This window comes from Melospiza georgiana, chromosome 4, assembly GCF_028018845.1.
Source record: "Melospiza georgiana isolate bMelGeo1 chromosome 4, bMelGeo1.pri, whole genome shotgun sequence".
Taxonomy (NCBI): domain Eukaryota; kingdom Metazoa; phylum Chordata; class Aves; order Passeriformes; family Passerellidae; genus Melospiza; species Melospiza georgiana.
This window is the reverse complement of record NC_080433.1, coordinates 75,446,570-75,464,704: the sequence shown is the minus strand read 5'-3', so window position 1 is coordinate 75,464,704 and position 18,135 is coordinate 75,446,570. Positions and strand designations below refer to the sequence as shown.

Genomic DNA, 18,135 nt, shown 5'->3' with positions numbered 1-18,135 from the left:
TCTATTTTCCAGGTTCATATTCACTTTTACATTTAAAATGTATACTAATGTATACTCTTATTTGTATTCTCCATTCCATCTCTTCCTATTATTTATATTTACTTATATTTTGTGTTTATATATATATTTATATCTTGATTTTATATCTCAATATTTAGAAATATATAACAATAATATCTACATTCATATTATTTAAAATAAAAACCCTGCCTCTAACCCAATAATAAAAAAGACCCAAACCCTTTCTTTTAAAAAATATTTAAATAGCTTTTATCCTTATGTCTGATTTTTATATTCCTATTTGTATTTATAATAATGTATGTTAATGTCTATTGCTTACTTATACATTTATCTTTAGCAATGTCAAGTTATGAATAAATTTACATTCTATATTACATCTGATGCGAGTAGTTATTTATATATTTTTATACATATTTTTATACATTGATTAAATATTTCTGCGTCAAGATTTTTACTTCTCTAACACTTATAATATTCAAAATAAAACCCCTGCCTCTACTTAAATAAAAGCCAAAACATTCCCTTTCTTTTAAACTATATTTACATATTTTTATATTTATATTCTCGTATAATGTTATTTATATGCTATACTACAACTCTTCATATTACTTACATATATTTATATATAAATTTATATTCATGCTTTAGCAATTTCTCTTTATATATTTATTATATATTCCTATCTTAAGATCCACATTTCTATATTCCTTATATTATTTAAAATAAAACTCCTGCCTCTAACCAAATAAAAACCAAGGACACCCCTTTATTTGAACCAGATTTAAAATGCAGGAAGTAAATTTATTTTTCAAAATTATAGTGATATTTATATGGATATTTTTATTTATTCTATTCATAGATATATATATATTAGAGAGAACCTTCTAATATAATAATAGATATATATTTTCTGTATTGTATATTTCTTTTACTCATATTTATTTAAATATTTATAGAGATTTGTATTTGTATATATATTTGTATATCTGAATTGATATTTTATTTCTGTCATTTATTTAAAAACCCCAGCCTATAACCTAATAACACCCCCAATTTATTTTAACTCTATTTAAATATTTTTATATTTACAATCTATATTTATTTATCTTTGTGTGTATATATATAAATATAATAGACTATCATTTATCTATGTGATATTATGTTACAATTATATACCATGTATTATAGTTTTATGTATGTATCTGTTATCTATATTTATGTTTACCACTCTAATGTTATATTTATTTTTAAATGTATATTTATTTCTGTTTTCATCTCTATATTAAACCCATGTCAGTTCATTAACCCGACACACCAGAGCCACAACAATACTGTACCTTTGTCAGCACCGGCACGCAGCACACGCCCATCCCATCGCAGCACAGCAAAACAAAACCTATTTCTGTTACTAACGGAACAAACATCCCACAACACTGAACCCTAATAAAAACTCAAATAAACCTAACTGTAAATAAATTTTAAATCCCACTATAAAGTAGCCCAAAACCTCCGCACATGCTCATCATAAACTTCCTCCTAAACCAGTATCTCAAAAAACTCAAAAACAACTCAAAAACAACTCAAAAATGACACAACTGCTAATAAAAACAAACACCCATTAACAATTAAATCAAACCAACTCACTAGACTCAAAACTGCACAGCTGACCCTAAACATTACTAAAAAAAGTCCCCAAAGCTCTACCTTTATGTTAATGCACAAATAATAACCTATCATCTATAAAAGTTATTTGAAAAAATTTTAAAAAATAATTAAAACCATGAAAAAGAAAAACCTAAACCATTAAAATACTAAAAAATATCACTACCCAAATTAAAAAACGTATTGCCTATAAAAACCCACCATATAAACGCCCCTGTCCCAAAAAATAAAAAAAACTATCGAACCAGAAAGAAATCAGAACTTAGGAACCCTAAAACCATAGCGTTCAAAAAGTCACACCGCATCCCTTATCATACAGCAACTACAAACAAGATAAAACAATACAAGGAATTCTTAAAAACCACCTTAAAACCACTACATTGAAAAACATTTCAAAAATGAAAAACTGCATTTAACAAAAGCCATCTAATAAATTCACACCCAAAACTCCAGCAGCCCAGCTGGCCCTACCAAAGCTGTATGTTTATACATACAACAAACAAAACCAAAATCCCAGTAATACCCATCAGAAATCTATGAAAGAATCCTACTGAAATTAATCCTGCCTCAAATACAAACCAACCCATCCAGAAAGTCAGCTTCACTCAAAAAACAATTTACACAGAGTTAATAATACCAAGAAATAAAACAACACACCATATACCACCAATGAATATCATAGCGAAGGAAAAAAAAAAACACTACATTTTTTTCTTTTTGTTTTTTAAGCTAACTTCTTTTATTAGCTAGAACAAAAGCTTTTGCCAGGACTGTAACAACAACAACAACTTCTTTTTCTTCTTCTCCTTCTAAAATGTCCCTTCTCACTCCAAAATTCCTTTCAACTCCTGAGTTTATATCCAAGCAAAAAGCAAAATTCGTGCACTCGTGCGTTCGCTGCTCCTGTCAGATTCTCTGTTTCCCTCCACATCTTCTTACACTTTCAGTCCTCACGCTGTCCCGCCGTGATGAGTCTGACAGAAGAATTGGCACAAGTTAACAGAGCATTTCCCTCCCTCCCTCTGGTTTCCTCAGCGCATTTCAATCCATCCCAGGCCTGCAGTGATGCACGCTCACCCCAAAGCTCACAGCAAGCATGCAGCTGCTCAGGCTCACTCGGCTCCAGGGCTCTATGCCTTGGATAGCCGAGGAAACTTCTGATGAGCCTCTGTTCCAATACACTGGAATGCAAACTCACCTCCATCTCAGAGCCTCGGCCAGTGACCTCGGCCAGCCCTTCCCTCACTTCCCTGGGGCACAATGACTTGCAGGCACAAGGATGCAAAGCAGGTTTTTGTCTTTTCTCTTGAGTGCCAACAGGTCAAATATGTAGGCTTTGACATATCTAATTACCCTCTCTTTGAACTCTCCCAAGGACACTTTCAAAGAAAAGACAGAAGACTGCTGGTACATCCATATGGGATCAGGAGCAAAGCAGCAAGGATCCGAGGCCAGCGGCGCGGCCGGGCAGTGTCGCATCCCTGCCACCCTGTGACAAGGCACACGGCTGCAGAGCCCCAGAGCCTGCAGGCCCTGCAGCTGCCACACGGATGGACCTGGTTCCCTCCCCGGGTGCCCAGAGGGAAACCTGAGGGCAGGCGTCCACCCCGAGGGTGCACCCGCAGCCCCGGGCAGGCATGGAGTCGCCGGCTGCTCTCTGGGGACGACACCCTCCCTGCAGGCCACACTGCCTCGTCCTCTCCCTCCCTGGGGGACAGGCACCTCCAGGGTCTGTGACCAGCCCCCTTCCGTCAGCATCCAGGGGCTCTGTCAGAGCCAGAGGGCTCAATTCGTGGTGAGTACCGATGGCACGCAAATGGCAGCCCGAGGAAATCGTGTTCTGGTCTCTAAGTGCTTGGGACAGGGTCTGATTTTTTGTTTTGTACTTGTATGAAGATTAGTACAACAGGGCTCTGATGGATGACATGGCAACACAGAACTAAAAACTCCTCGACAGGATTACATCGACTTCTAGGCAAAGACAAAAGCTTAGGACCCTTCTGAAATCTACTTTTAATCCAAAGCACGGGGATTGTCAGCATGCTGCACCTTCCAGCTTTTCAAAGCAGCTTACCTCTGAAGACCAGGAAACATTGATTTCTACAGAAACAATGGGCAACCCCCAGGCTAATCTCAGCACTACTGTTTAATAGGGGACCTGCCAGCGTGCCAGTCCAGCTTCAAGTGTGCTTTACTTCAGTCTAACGTCCCCACAAAATTCTTCTCACATCTTCCAACCCTGACATCTTATTTTCCCCTAAAGCTTCTCTTCATTAGCAATTTCCAAGTAACATGGTATTTTTACAACATTCAGAAATGTCATGCTGGACTGTGCTAGAGAGTAATCTGCAAATATAAGCTTAGCAAAGTTTGAATTGCCTTGTCCAGAGAAAAAACCTACAAGTGAACACCTACACCTGCCTACAAAGAGCTAACAAGCCCCTGGCAGCTGCCAGCATCAAAGCACAGCGGATGTCTCTAATACAGGGTAAGGATAACAACATCACCTTCTGTTCTCTCCAGCTTCTTTTCCCTGCAGTCATATTTTGCTTCTTATGATTTTTTTAGTCTCTGTATCTTCTTGGACAGCACTGAGCCCGACGACAAGGATACGAGAGTCTTTCCCTGCCGGACGGAGAGAACCAGGAAAACAGTTAAAATAAGAACAGGGCAGTTTGAAATTCATACTTGCAACGAGAAGCACCGCCTAACCAACAGAACAAAAGTAAACAAAGCACGACACCTCCCTGGGGACAGAAGACTTATAAACACTCCAGGATTTACAATTCTAGCCACCAACCCCTTCAGGACAGCAGCCAAGTGTCCCATGGGGTGGTGCTGCACCAAAGAACCATCTGAGAGTGCCCAAAGAGTGAAATGCACAATATTTTGCAAAGACAAAAAATCTTGCAAAATAACAAAAATACAATAGATGTAAACTACAGGGCAAGAGTACAAGTGTTACCTTTGGCAGCTGGAACCATCCAGGTGAGCACCTGATAACTGGATCCTCACCAGAGTTTGAACCCTTCAGGACACAGAAGGGTTTTCCCAGAAACTTCACAGACTGAGTTTTGACAGAAGCACGCTCGCCGGATCATCAGAAACATCGCCCCTTCTCCAGGTGTCTGGAGAGAACTGCAAATGGCTCTCACGTAGTTGGAGCTGGTTCTGTAAGGTCTCAGGGTGAATTTCACCAGATGCAACCAAATTGGGCAACTCCCAGTGGGACAGAAGGAACCCAAAGCTTGGGTAAGCAGAGCTGCAGCAAATACTGAGGAAACAAACATAACAGCGTAAAAAATAATAAACCATCCTTTTTTTTCTCTTGCTTTTGTTTTTTTTTCTTATTCAGATCAGCATAGCAATTAAAGAGAAGGTGAAAAACTCACCATTACTGAACATTTCATCATCGGTAAGCTGAGCATCCTTAGCACAGAGGACTCCAAAGTTAAAATTCACCGATCCCTGGGAAATAAAACCAAATATCGTATGGTAAACAATCAAACAGCAGACATAAAAATTTGTTTCCTCTAAGGACTTTCAGGTACGTATGTATCTTTGCATTACACATGAGAACATACACTTTATACCATCACCTAACACATAATAATTTACCTTTAAATTTTGATAGTATAGCATGAATTTTTAACTTAAACTGGTGATCTATTATTATTCAGTTGGTGCCTAAAGTTATTTCTGCTGTCACGTTCAAAAAAACATTAATTTTTTTTAACTGTAATGAGCAATTGATTTCAAAGTCATCACAAGCCCATCAAAATACAAAGCTGGGTTCACCGGACGGGTCTGTGAGCTAGAAGTAGTTAGGCTTGTACTTCCCTCTTGTTCTTCCAGAACCAATAAATCCTGTCAACAAAACCAGGATCTTTAGCCCGCTGCTGTGAAAGATTCTACAATGATGATGGTTTGATTTGTGTTTAGAAGTTTTGATTTGAAATGGCCAGTTCAATGGATAAAGACAGTTTACGTAGTATTACATTACTATTATTATTATTATTTCTATTATTATTTTTACTAGTACTACTGCTACTGTTATCACCTGCTACTGGAAGAAACAAACCAGTAGTACCTATACTTAATTGCTTTTATTTCCAGAAAATAATAAAGAAAAAGAACCAAACCAAAAAAAGTCACTTCCTACCTTTTATATCAAGGGATGAAAAATTTCTCTTGGGCTCTTCTCCAATCTATCAAGACTCATAGCACTGAAAGGCAAACAAAACAGTGCTTTATAGAAGGCCAAGTGCACGTTTCAAGGCTGAACCACCAACTGATTGCAGTGACAGCACTTACAACATGAATCGTTCCCAGAGCCTCTGTTCAATGCAATGTTCTGTGGAACTGCCGTTTCTTTCCCAAAACACTAACTTCCAACACTTCCTAATCGTATTTTGTATTTTTAAACAAAAGAAGTTAGTGAGACTCTGTGAGGAGGTCAGGTTTAAATTTATTTCCTTCCAAAGCTCAGAGCTCTGTTCCATCACCCTTCCCTTTGGCTCTACACTGAATCATGGTGAGCATTTGAGGAGTGCTCAATAATCAATTCTATTTCTCTCTTTTTCTAGTTCTCTCTATTCCTAAATCATTCAAGACAAGTCAAATGAAAAATGACAAGTTCAGCATCAAAGTCACACTTTTTCCCTTTGTCTGGTCAAGAACAGGCTCTAAATCCACTTATTGCTGCCTTCAACGATTCAGACTTGCAAAACCATTTTTACATGTTTTACAGGTTTATCATAAAACCCACAGAACGCAAGCTCTGAATTACAGGAAAAGGTACACAGGCAAATATCTAAAGGGATCACTTATTTGTAAATACATACCTTGATAGAGAGCGCACTGAGAACCTTTCCGTGGGACTCTAAGGGAGACGGATTTTCTCAGTACCCTGTAAACAAGAAAAGCGACGATATATTACAGGACATCCCCACTTTTTCCACATATTCAAATAGGATTTTTAATAAAAACAGTTCAGTTACAAAAGAAGGAAGAAAGCCAAGCTAATTTTACTCAGCTGTATTTACCGCCGATTTAGAGAAAAATGCCGGGCCGCGTCGCCCGTTGCATCACACGCCGCGCCGGCAGCAGGGCCTGGCGGGAGTTGGAGTCTCGGGCTGGCAGCCACTCATGTGCCGCGATAGCCGTTGCGTCACACGCCGCGCCGGCAGCACGGCCTGCCGGGAGTTGGAGTCTCGGGCTGACAGCCACCGCTCCGTCCCCCGGGAGCCACCGGCAGCTGCAGTCCCTCCAGGGCATGAAACGGGTCCTTCGCCCCCGGGCGGGGAAGGACCTGAGGCAGCACCGCTCCTCCCCAATGCCCTCTCTTTTTCCCTCCAACTCTTTTTCTTTTTTTAACTCTGTTTTTCACCCCTTTCCCTTCCCTTCCCTTCTGCTCTCCTGCTTTCTTTCCTTTCCTTTCCTTTTTTTTCCCCCCCCTTTTTTTTCCCTTTCCCTTTCCCTTTCTTTTTCTTGTATTTCTAATCTTGGTTTTCCTTTCTAGCTTTAGAATAAAAAAGCAGCAGTAGTAACTTTCAGGCTACCTGGGAGTAAAAAAAACCCCAAAACTATAATGATTGAAAGAAAGGTATTTATTTCCCTGGGAGCCTGAAATTTTCTACTGCTGCACATGACACAGAGCTTTTTATTCCTTCTTATATATAGTTAATATTTTATACTCACTTTATACACCGCCCCCTGCCGTCTGCACCGGCGCTCTGCAGGCAGAGCGCTGCGGCGTCGTTCGGTTCCGTTTAAATAAACTCAGCTAAATTAGGCTTGGTTCGGCTTAGGTCTAAAATCGTTTCGGTTCGGCTTTTCGTCTAAATTCGGCTTTTCCGGCTCTTCGGCTGAACTCGGCCCGGTTGGGCTAAACTCGGTCATATTCGGCTCTTTGTCTAAACGCGGCCAATGTCGGCTACACTCGGCTCTTCGTCTCAAGTCGGCTGTGTTCGGCTACACTCGGCTCTTCGTCTCAAGTCGGCTGTTGTCGGCTAAACTCGTCTCTTCGGCTCATCTCGGCTCTTTTCGGCCACACTCGGCTCTTCGGGGAAACTCGGCTGTTTTCGCCCACACTCGGCTCTTCGGAATAATTCGGCCCGGCTCGGCTCCCTCGGGGCGGGAAGGCGGCCGTGAGAGGACCCCGGCACAGCGAGGCGTTTACCCAGATGCCTCTCACAAACCCGCCGAAATACGCCCGCCCGCGGCGCCCCTGACACCATAGCATGTGTCGGGTACACTTGAAACGCCACAGAAAATACCACCGGGGCCGCGCCGGGGTCGGTATTCCATGCAGGCAGTCCAGTTACACCCACCCGGTCCTCCACTTCCCCGCCCTTTTCGCCGCCATGCTGAGAAGGTCAATTAAAACTCCGCGACATCCGCGACGCGCCACTCCCAAGCTGGCGGCCTCTCGCTGCACGGCTGCAGTACCGCGCTTTGCCCGCAAGGCGGCAGCACTGCCGCCCGCCCCAGCCGGGGGCGCAGCGCGCCTCGGGGCTGCGGCAGCGAAGGCGGCAAAAGAGAACAGGGGCGATCCCCGCCGAAAACTGCTCTGAAATAAATGCCGCAAAACAACCGGGAAGAGGGAAAAAAAAACTTCTGCCTCTAATCTAATAGGATAAAACAAAACAAAACCCCAACAATTCCTTTAAAAAAACAAATTAAATATTTAAAATTTTTCTTTCATATTAATATTCACATTTCTATTTAATAATGTATATTGATGTACACTGTCCATTTATACATTTGTTTTTATGAATACATTTCTATTCCATATTGCATATATCCCTAAAATTTAAATTTATTTTTATATTTTTATACATATTTTTACATAGTAAGTATATATTTCTGTTTGGATTTTTACTTCTGTAACACTCACAGTACTCAAAATAAAACCCCTGCCTCTACCCCATACATGGCAAATAAAACCCCCTTTCATTTCAACTGTATTTAAATTTTTTAAAAAAATATTTTTCAAATTTATATTTAAAATGTTTACTGATGTATGATCGATTTTGCATTCATATTTAGCGATTTATTTATAAATTTATATTCTATGTTACATGTGTTCCTATTACTTATATTTTTATATACTTTTATTCAAATCTTTATATATTTATTATATCTTTCTGTGTTAGGATTTTTCCATCTGTAACACTTACATTATTTAAAATAAAACCCCTGCCTCTACCCACATTAAATCCAAAAAGAACCTCAGTCTTCTCAACTGTATTTAAATATTTTTTAAAATTCTATTTTCCAGGTTCATATTCACTTTTATATTTAAAATGTATACTAATGTATACTCTTATTTGTATTCTCCATTACATCTCTTCCTATTATTTATATTTACTTATATTTTGTGTTTATATATATATATTTATATCTTGATTTTATATCTCACTATTTAGAAATATATAACAGTAATATCTACATTCATATTATCTAAAATAAAAACCCTGCCTCTAACCCAATAATAAAAAAGACCCCAACCCTTTCTTTTAAAAAATATTTAAATAGCTTTTATCCTTATGTCTGATATTTATATTCCTATTTGTATTTATAATAACGTATATTAATGTCTATTACTTACTTATACATTTATCTTTACCAATGTCAAGTTATGAATAAATTTACATTCTATATTACATCTGATGCGAGGAGTTATTTATATATTTTTATACATATTTTTATACATTGATTAAATATTTCTGCGTCAAGATTTTTACTTCTCTAACACTTATAATATTCAAAATAAAACCCCTGCCTCTACTTAAATAAAAGCCAAAACATTCCCTTTCTTTTAAACTATATTTACATATTTTTATATTTATATTCCCGTATAATGTTATTTATATTCTATACTACAACTCTTCATATTACTTACATATATTTATATATAAATTTATATTCATGCTTTAGCAATTTCTCTTCATATATTTATTATATATTTCTATCTTAAGATCCACATTTCTGTATTACTTATATTATTTAAAATAAAACTCCTGCCTCTAACCAAATAAAAACTAAGGACATCCCTTTATTTGAACCAGATTTAAAATGCAGGAAGTAAATTTATTTTTCAAAATTATAATGATATTTATATGGATATTTTTGTTTATTTTATTCATAGATATTATATATATTAGAGAGAATACCTTCTAATATAATCATAGATATATATTTTCTGTATTATATATATTTTCTTACTTATATTTGTTTAAATTAAATATGTATAGATATTTGTATTTCTATATATATTTGTATATCTGAATTTATATTTTATTTCTAGCATTTAAAAACCCCAGACTATAACCTAATAACACCCCCCAATTTACTTTAACTCTATTTAAATATTTTTATATTTACAATCTATATTTATATATCTTTTTGTATATATATATATAAAATAGACTATCATTTATCTGTATGATATGTTACAATTATATACCATATATTATAGTTCTATGTATGTATCTGTTATCTATATTTATGTTTACCACTCTAATGTTAGATTTATTTTTAAATGTATATTTATTTCTATTTTCATCTCTATATTAAACCATATCAGTTCATTAACCCGACACACCAGAGCCACAACAATACTGTACCTTTGTCAGCGCCGGCACGCAGCACACGCCCATCCCATCGCAGCACAGCAAAACAAAACCTATTTCTGTTACTAACGGAACAAACATCCCACAACGTCATTGAACCCTAATAAAAACTCAAATAAACCTAACTGTAAATAAATTTTAAATCCCACTATAAAGTAGCCCGAAACCTCCGCACATGCTCATCATAAACTTCCTCCTAAACCAGTATCTCAAAAACCCCAAAAAACTCAAACACACCTTGAAAATGACACAACTGCTAATAAAAACAAACACACAATAAAAATTCAAGCAAAGCAACTCACTAGACTCAAAACTGTACAACTGACCCTAAACATTACTAAAAAAAGTCCCCAAAGCTCTACCTTTATGCTAATGCACAAATAATAACCTATGATCTATCAAAGTTATTTGAAAAAATTAAAACAAAAAATAAAAACCATGAAAATAAAAAACCTAAACCATTAAAATACTAAAAAATATCACTACCTAAATTAAAAAACATATTGCCTATAAAAACCCACCATATAAATGCTCCTGTCCCAAAAAATAAAAATAAAAAAAACTATTGAACCACAAAGAAATCAGAACTTAGGAACACCAAAACCATAATGTTCAAAAAGTCACACCACATCCCTTATCATACACCAACTACAAACAAGATAAAACAATACAATGAATTCTTAAAAACCACCTTAAAACCACTACATTGAAAAACATTTCAAAAATTAAAAACTGCATTTAACAAAAGCCATCTAATAAATTCACACCCAAATCTCCAGCAGCCCAGCTGGCCCTACCAAAGCTCAAGGTTTATACATACAGTAAACAAAACCAAAATCCCAGTAATACCCATCAGAAATCTATGAAAGAACCCTATTGAAATTAATCCTGCCTCAAATACAAACCAACCCATCCAGAAAGTCAGCTTCACTCAAAAAACAATTTACACAGACTTAATAATACCAAGAAATAAAACAACACACCATATACCACCAATGAATATAAGAGTGAAGGAAAAAAAAAAAAAAACCATTACATTTTTTCCTTTTTGTTTTTTAAGCTAACTTCTTTTATTAGCTAGAACAAAATCTTTTGCCAGGACTGTAGCAACAACTTCTTTTTCTTCTTCTCCTTCTAAAATGTCCCTTCTCACTCCCAAATTCCTCTCAACTCCTGAGTTTACATCCAAGCAAAAAGCAAAATTCGTGCACTCGTCCGTCCGATGCTCCTGTCAGATTCTCTGTTTCCCTCCACATCTTCTTACACTTTAGTCCTCACGCTGTCCCGCCGTGATGAGTCTGACAGAAGAATTGGCACATGTTAACAGAGCATTTCCCTCCCTCCCTCCCTCCCTGTGCTTTCCTCAGCGCATTTCAATCCATCCCAGGCCTGCAGTGATGCACCCTCACCCCAAAGCTCACAGCAAGCGTGCAGCAGCTCAGGCTCACTCGGCTCCAGGGCCCAGAGCCTGCAGGCCCTGCAGCTGCCACACGGATGGACCTGGTTCCCTCCCCGGGTGCCCAGAGGGAAACCTGAGGGCAGGCGTCCACCCCGAGGGGGCACCCGCAGCCCCGGGCAGGCATGGAGTCGCCGGCTGCTCTCTGGGGACGAGACCCTCCCTGCAGGCCACACTGCCTCGTCCTCTCCCTCCCTGGGGGACAGGCACCTCCAGGGTCTGTGACCAGCCCCCTTCCGTCAGCATCCAGGGGCTCTGTCAGAGCCAGAGGGCTCAATTCGTGGTGAGTACCGATGGCACACAAATGGCAGCCCGAGGAAATCGTGTTCTGGGCTCTAAGTGCTTGGGACAGGGTCTGATTTTTTGTTTTGCATCTGTATGATGATTAGTACAACAGGGCTCTGATGGATGACATGGCAACACAGAATTAAAAACTCCTCGATAGGATTACATCAACTTCTAGGAAAAGACAAAAGCTTAGGACCCTTCTGAAATCTACTTTTAATCCAAAGCACGGGGATTGTCAGCATGCTGCACCTTCCAGCTTTTCAAAGCAGCTTACCTCTGAAGACCAGGAAACATTGATTTCTACAGAAACAATGGGCAACCCCCAGGCTAATCTCAGCACTACTGTTTAATAGGGGACCTGCCAGCGTGCCAGTCCAGCTTCAAGTGTGCTTTACTTCAGTCTAACATCCCCACACAATTCTTCTCACATCTCCCAACCCTGACATCTTATTTTCCCCTAAAGCTTCTCTTCATTAGCAATTTCCAAGTAACATGGTATTTTTACAACATTCAAAAATGTCATGCTGGACTGTGCTAGAGAGTAATCTGCAAATATAAGCTGAGCAAAGTTTGAATTGACTTGTCCAGAGAAAAAACCTACAAGTGAACACCTACACCTGCCTACAAAGAGCTAACAAGCCCCTGGCAGCTGCCAGCATCAAAGCACAGCGGATGTTTCTAATACAGGGTAAGGATAACAATATCACCTTCTGTTCTCTCCAGCTTCTTTTCCCTGCAGTCATATTTTGCTTCTTATGATTTTTTTAGTCTCTGTATCTTCTTGGGCAGCACCGAGCCCGACGACAAGGATACGAGGGTCTTTCCCTGCCGGACGGAGAGAACCAGGAAAACAGTTAAAATAAGAACAGGGCAGTTTGAAATTCATACTTGCAACGAGAAGCAGCGCCTAACCAACAGAACAAAAGTAAACCAAGCATGATACCTCCCTGGGGACAGAAGACTCACAAACTCTCCAGGATTCACAATTCTAGCGACCAAACCCTTCAGGACAGCAGCCAAGTGTCCCATGGGGTGGTGCTGCACCAAAGAACCATCTGAGAGGTTCCAAAGAGTGAAATGCACAATATTTTGCAAAGACAAAAAATCCTGCAAAATAACAAAAATACAATAGATGTAAACTACAGGGCAAGAGTACAAGTGTTACCTTTGGCAGCTGGAACCATCCAGGTGAGCACCTGATAACTGGATCCTCGCCAGAGTTTGAACCCTTCAGGACACAGAAGGGTTTTCCCCAGAAACTTCACAGACTGAGTTTTGACAGAAGCACGCTCGCCGGATCCTCAGAAACGTCGCCCATTCTCCAGGTGTCTGGAGAGAACTGCAAATGGCTCTCACGTAGTTGGAGCTGGTTCTGTAAGGTCTCAGGGTGAATTTCACCAGATGCAACTGAATTGGGCAACTCCCAGTGAGACAGAAGGAACCCAAAGCTTGTTCTACCCAAACCTTGGGTAAGCAGAGCTGCAGCAAATACTGAGGAAACAGACATAACAGGGTAAAAATAATAAAACTATTGCTTTTTCTTTAATCTTGCCTTTTTTTTTTTTATTCAGATGAGCAGTACAATGAAGGAGAAGGTGAAAAACTCACCATTACTGAACATTTCATCATCTGTAAGCTGAGCATCCTTAGCATAGAGGACTCCAGAGTTAAAATTCACTGATCCCTGGGAAATAAAACCAAATATATGACAAACAGTCAAACAGAAGGTGTAAAAATTTGTTTCCTCTACGGACTTTCAAGTATGTATCTTTGTATATATCCTACACATTACAACATACACTTTACACCATCTCCTAATATATAATAATTTACCTTTAAACTTTGATAGAGGTCACGCAGACATTCGCTCGTTAGCCGACCAGGAGCTGGGAAAGTACCGAACACAGGTATTTTTGAGTTTTGCACCTGCAAGATAGCGTGTGCCTGGGCCTAGCTGGGTAGGATAACAAGTAGACAGAGAGACGTGGGAAATAGGGAATGTAGGCCCAAAGGAATGAGGAAGAGTTGATGGTATAGTTTAACCAATAGATCGCTTGGCTTACACAATATTCATAAGCTTATTATGTGCTGTATAAGTGTCTGATACTCTCTGCAATAAACATAGCTTGCTGATCTCATATTGAGTGTCCGAGTCTTCCCTCACCCAAGAGTATAGCATAAAATTATTAACTAAAATTGGTGATCTATTATTATTAAGTTGTGCTTAAAGTTATTTTTGCTGTCATGTTCAAAACAATTTTTTTTTTTTTACTGTAATGAATGAGCAATTGATCTCAAAGTCATCACAAGCCCATCAAAAAAACAAAGCTCTATTCACCGGGCAGGTCTGTGAGCTAGAGGGTAGTTAGGCTTGTACTTACCTCTTGCTCTTCATGAACCAATAAATCCTGTCAACAAAACCAGGATCTTTAGCCCACTCCTATTAAAGATTCTACAAGGATGATGGTTTGATTTGTGTTTAGAAGTTTAGATTTAAAATGGCCAGTTCAATGGATAAATAAAGACAGTTTAAGTAGTATTACTTTACTCTTATTATTATTATTATTGGTATTAGTATTATCAGCTACTGGAAGAAACAAACCAGTAGTATCTATACTTAATTACTTCTATTTCCAGAAAACAATAAAAAAAAAGAACCAAACCAAAAAAAGTCACTTCCTACCTTTTGTATCTCAGGATGATGAATTTCTCTTGGGCACTTCTCCAATTTATCAAGACTCATAGCACTGAAAGGCAAACAAAACAGTGCTTTATAGAAGGCCAAGTGCACGTTTCAAGGCTGAACCACCAACTGATTGCAGTGACAGCAGTTACAACATGAATCAGTCCAAGGGCCTCTCTTAAATGGAATGGAATGTTTTGTGGAACTGCCATTTCTTTCCCAAAATACTAACTTCCAACACTTCCTAAACTTATTTTGCATTTTAAAAACAGAAATTAGTAAGACTCTGTGTGGACATCAGGTTTATTTCCTTCTAATGCACAGAGCATCATCCTGTTCCATCATCCTTCACTTTGGCTCTACACAGAATCATGGTGAGCTTTTTAGGAGTGCTCAATAATCAATTCTATTTCTTTTCCTAGTTCTCTCTCTTCTTCAATAATTAAAGGCAAGTCAAATGAAAAATGACAAGTTCAGCATCAGAGTCACACTTTTCCCCTTTGTCTGCTCAAGAACAGGCTTTAAATCCACTTATTGCTGCCTTCAACGATTCAGACTTGCAAAACCATTCTTACATGTTTTACAGGTTTATCATAAAACCCACAGAACACAAGCTCTGAATTACAGGAAAAGGTACACAGGCAAATATCTAAACTGATTACTTATTTGAAAACACATACCTTAATTCAGATTTCACCCAGAATGTTTCTGTGGGACACTAAGGGAGACATATTTTGTGAGTACCCTGTAAACGAGAAAAGCTAGCATAGATTACAGGACATACCCACTTTTTCTGCATATTCAAATAGAATTATTAATAAAAACAATTAAGTTTAAAAAGAAGGAAGATAACCAAGGTAATTTTACTCAGCTATATTTACTCCCGATGTAGAGAAAAAAAAAAAGGCCTGGGTGCTGCAAAGAAAAAAAAAGTGAACCACAAACGCTTACAGTAGAATTTTAAAACAATCGCTTGGATAAAAGAATCTTATGGAACGTGAAGTAGAAAAAAAGTGAAACCACTATCAGACCTGCCTATTTTCTCACCAGTGTACAAGAAAATCCTAAAAGCAGTATGAAGTCACTGCCTAAAACCGGTCATGGGATGTAACCAAGAACAATTTAGGCATTTGCTAATCTAGACAGAAACCTTTTCTGGATGCTAGTGTCAAATCACAAGTTTTGTCTCTCAGAAGCTCGACAATGCTGGAAAGCATTTTCCCCGGGGCTCGGGAGGGCAGGGGCGGAAGCGGGGGTGGCTTTGCAGCTCGCACCTGTGCCAACCGAAGCACACAGCCCGGCCGCTCCCTGCGCTGGGCATTCTCCCGGCCATCTCTGGCTTTACCGCCCAGCGCCGCTCCATCCGCTGTCACGGCACAAGGAGCCACGAGCACTAACGCAGGCAGCAGCCCCGTCATGCCGGCGATACCGCAGCGCTCCCTGCTCGCAGCGCCCAACACGGGCGGAGCCGCCTCCGCCCGCAGCACCGGCAGCAGCCCGAGGGAGACGGCTGCAGCTCGGGGGCTCCTCCGGCGCCTCCGCCAGCCCGAGGGCGGCCGCCCCACCGGGACCGCGGGAGCGCCCGGCGCCGCTCGCCCGGGGCGGCTCCTGCAGCTTCCGGCCCGCGGCAGCAAAGCACCGCCTCGCCCTCCGCCATCGGCGGGCGGCAGCGCCCCCGCCCCCGGCACCTCTGAGTGCGGCCGAGGAACCGGGCGGACGCTCATTCCACGCTGCTCAGCTCCGGGCGGGCGGCCAGACGGAGGCTGCGCCCCTCCAGCGTCGCCGTCCCGCGCGGGAGAGGCGCCGGCAGCTGCCCGCGCACAGCCCCGCGCGACCGCCTGGCACGCCAGCCACTCATGTGCCGCGTCGGCCGTTGCGTCACACGCCGCGCCAGCAGCACGGCCTGCCGGGAGTTGTAGTCTCGGGCTGACAGCCACAGCTCCGTCCCCCGGGAGCCACCGGGAGCTGCAGTCCCTCCTGGGCATCAAACGGGTCCTTCGCCCCAGGGCGGGGAAGGACCTGAGGCAGCACCGCTCCTCCCGAATGCCCTCTCTTTTTCCCTCCAACTCTTTTTACTTTTTTCACTCGGTTTTTTTTTTTCACCACTTCCCTTCCTTCTTGCTCTCCTGCTTCCTTTCCTTTCCTTTCCTTTCCTTTCCTTTCCTTTCCTTTCCTTTCCTTTCCTTTCCTTGCCTTTCCTTGCCTTGCCTTGCCTTGCCTTGCCTTTTCTTTTCCCTTCCCCTTCCCCTTCCCCTTTCTTGTATTTCTAATCTTGGTTTACCTTTCCACCTTTAGAATAAAAAAGCAGCAGTAGAAACTTTCAGGCTACTCGGGAGTAAAAAAAAAAACTCCAAAACGAAAATGATTTAAAGAAAACTATTTATTCCCTGGGAGCCTGAAATTTTCTACTGCTGCACGTGACACAGAGCTTTTATTCCTTCTTATAGATAGTTGATATTTTATATAAATTTATAGTTTATATTGATGCATTATATTAATAACTATATATAATATGCACCTTATTCAAAAAATATACGGGAATTATTTTTTAAATTATTTACCATATCTACTGCTACAACTTATTTTTCCTTATATTTCTAATTTTTATATAAATCTTTAATGTGTTTATGATATATTTCTATGCTTGTATTTCTACCTTTATATTATTTGTATTTGTAATTTTTACACGAAAACCCCTGCTTTGGCAAAGAAAAAACAAAACCATCCATTATTTTAAACTACCTAAATTTTTTTTAATATTTATATTTATCATAATATACAACAAATGATAGATATAGATAGATAGATAGATACATATATCACATCCATATTTATATCTATTTTATATCCATTTCCTATATTATATTTAATAAAATATATGCAGTATTACGTGTATTATATACTTTACAATTCATGTTATTTTACATTTACAATTTATTATTAATTTTTAATATATCTGCATATAGTTGCAATACATTTATATATTTGTATTTTTGTTTGGGTTGTATTTACATTTATATTCTCTATTCATATATCTATAAACATACACAATACTCTATTAAAATTAGAGTAACTTATTGTAACATATAATGACTTATGTTACATGTTAAATTTTAAAAATTGACCGAATATATAAAAATAAAATTGGCCCATTCCCATTGCTACACATCTATTTCTTTTGTTTCAATATAGTTAGAGTCATAATTGCATATTTAAAATCCAATTCCTAAATGAAATGACAGAACAAACAGCATCAAATTCCCACCAATATCTTCCAAAAACATCAAGAGACCTCCAACAGCCAAACAAGTGTCAGCAAAAAAACAAAGAACACTCTTTTCAATAACAATTCTCATCACGACAGAAAAATGGAACCAAAATAAAAGAAA

The 18,135-nt window shown here is 39.3% G+C and overlaps 3 long non-coding RNA genes across 3 annotated transcripts; all 3 read right to left on the bottom strand.

Annotated features, from left to right (window-relative positions):
• Positions 1-2,389: 2,389 nt before the first annotated feature.
• Positions 2,390-4,730, bottom strand: LOC131082198 (uncharacterized). The gene is made up of 3 exons (XR_009114341.1): positions 4,649-4,730; positions 4,191-4,308; positions 2,390-2,657 (listed from the first exon to the last, which is right to left on the bottom strand). It is a non-coding gene; the product is annotated as an uncharacterized LOC131082198 (long non-coding RNA).
• Positions 4,731-4,799: 69 nt separating this feature from the next.
• Positions 4,800-7,625, bottom strand: LOC131082199 (uncharacterized). Its single transcript, XR_009114342.1, has 5 exons — positions 7,384-7,625; positions 6,528-6,592; positions 5,846-5,909; positions 5,076-5,151; positions 4,800-4,957 (listed from the first exon to the last, which is right to left on the bottom strand). It is a non-coding gene; the product is annotated as an uncharacterized LOC131082199 (long non-coding RNA).
• Positions 7,626-11,178: 3,553 nt separating this feature from the next.
• LOC131082196 (uncharacterized) lies at positions 11,179-13,779 on the bottom strand. Its single transcript, XR_009114338.1, has 3 exons — positions 13,672-13,779; positions 12,771-13,554; positions 11,179-11,617 (listed from the first exon to the last, which is right to left on the bottom strand). It is a non-coding gene; the product is annotated as an uncharacterized LOC131082196 (long non-coding RNA).
• Positions 13,780-18,135: the final 4,356 nt, after the last annotated feature.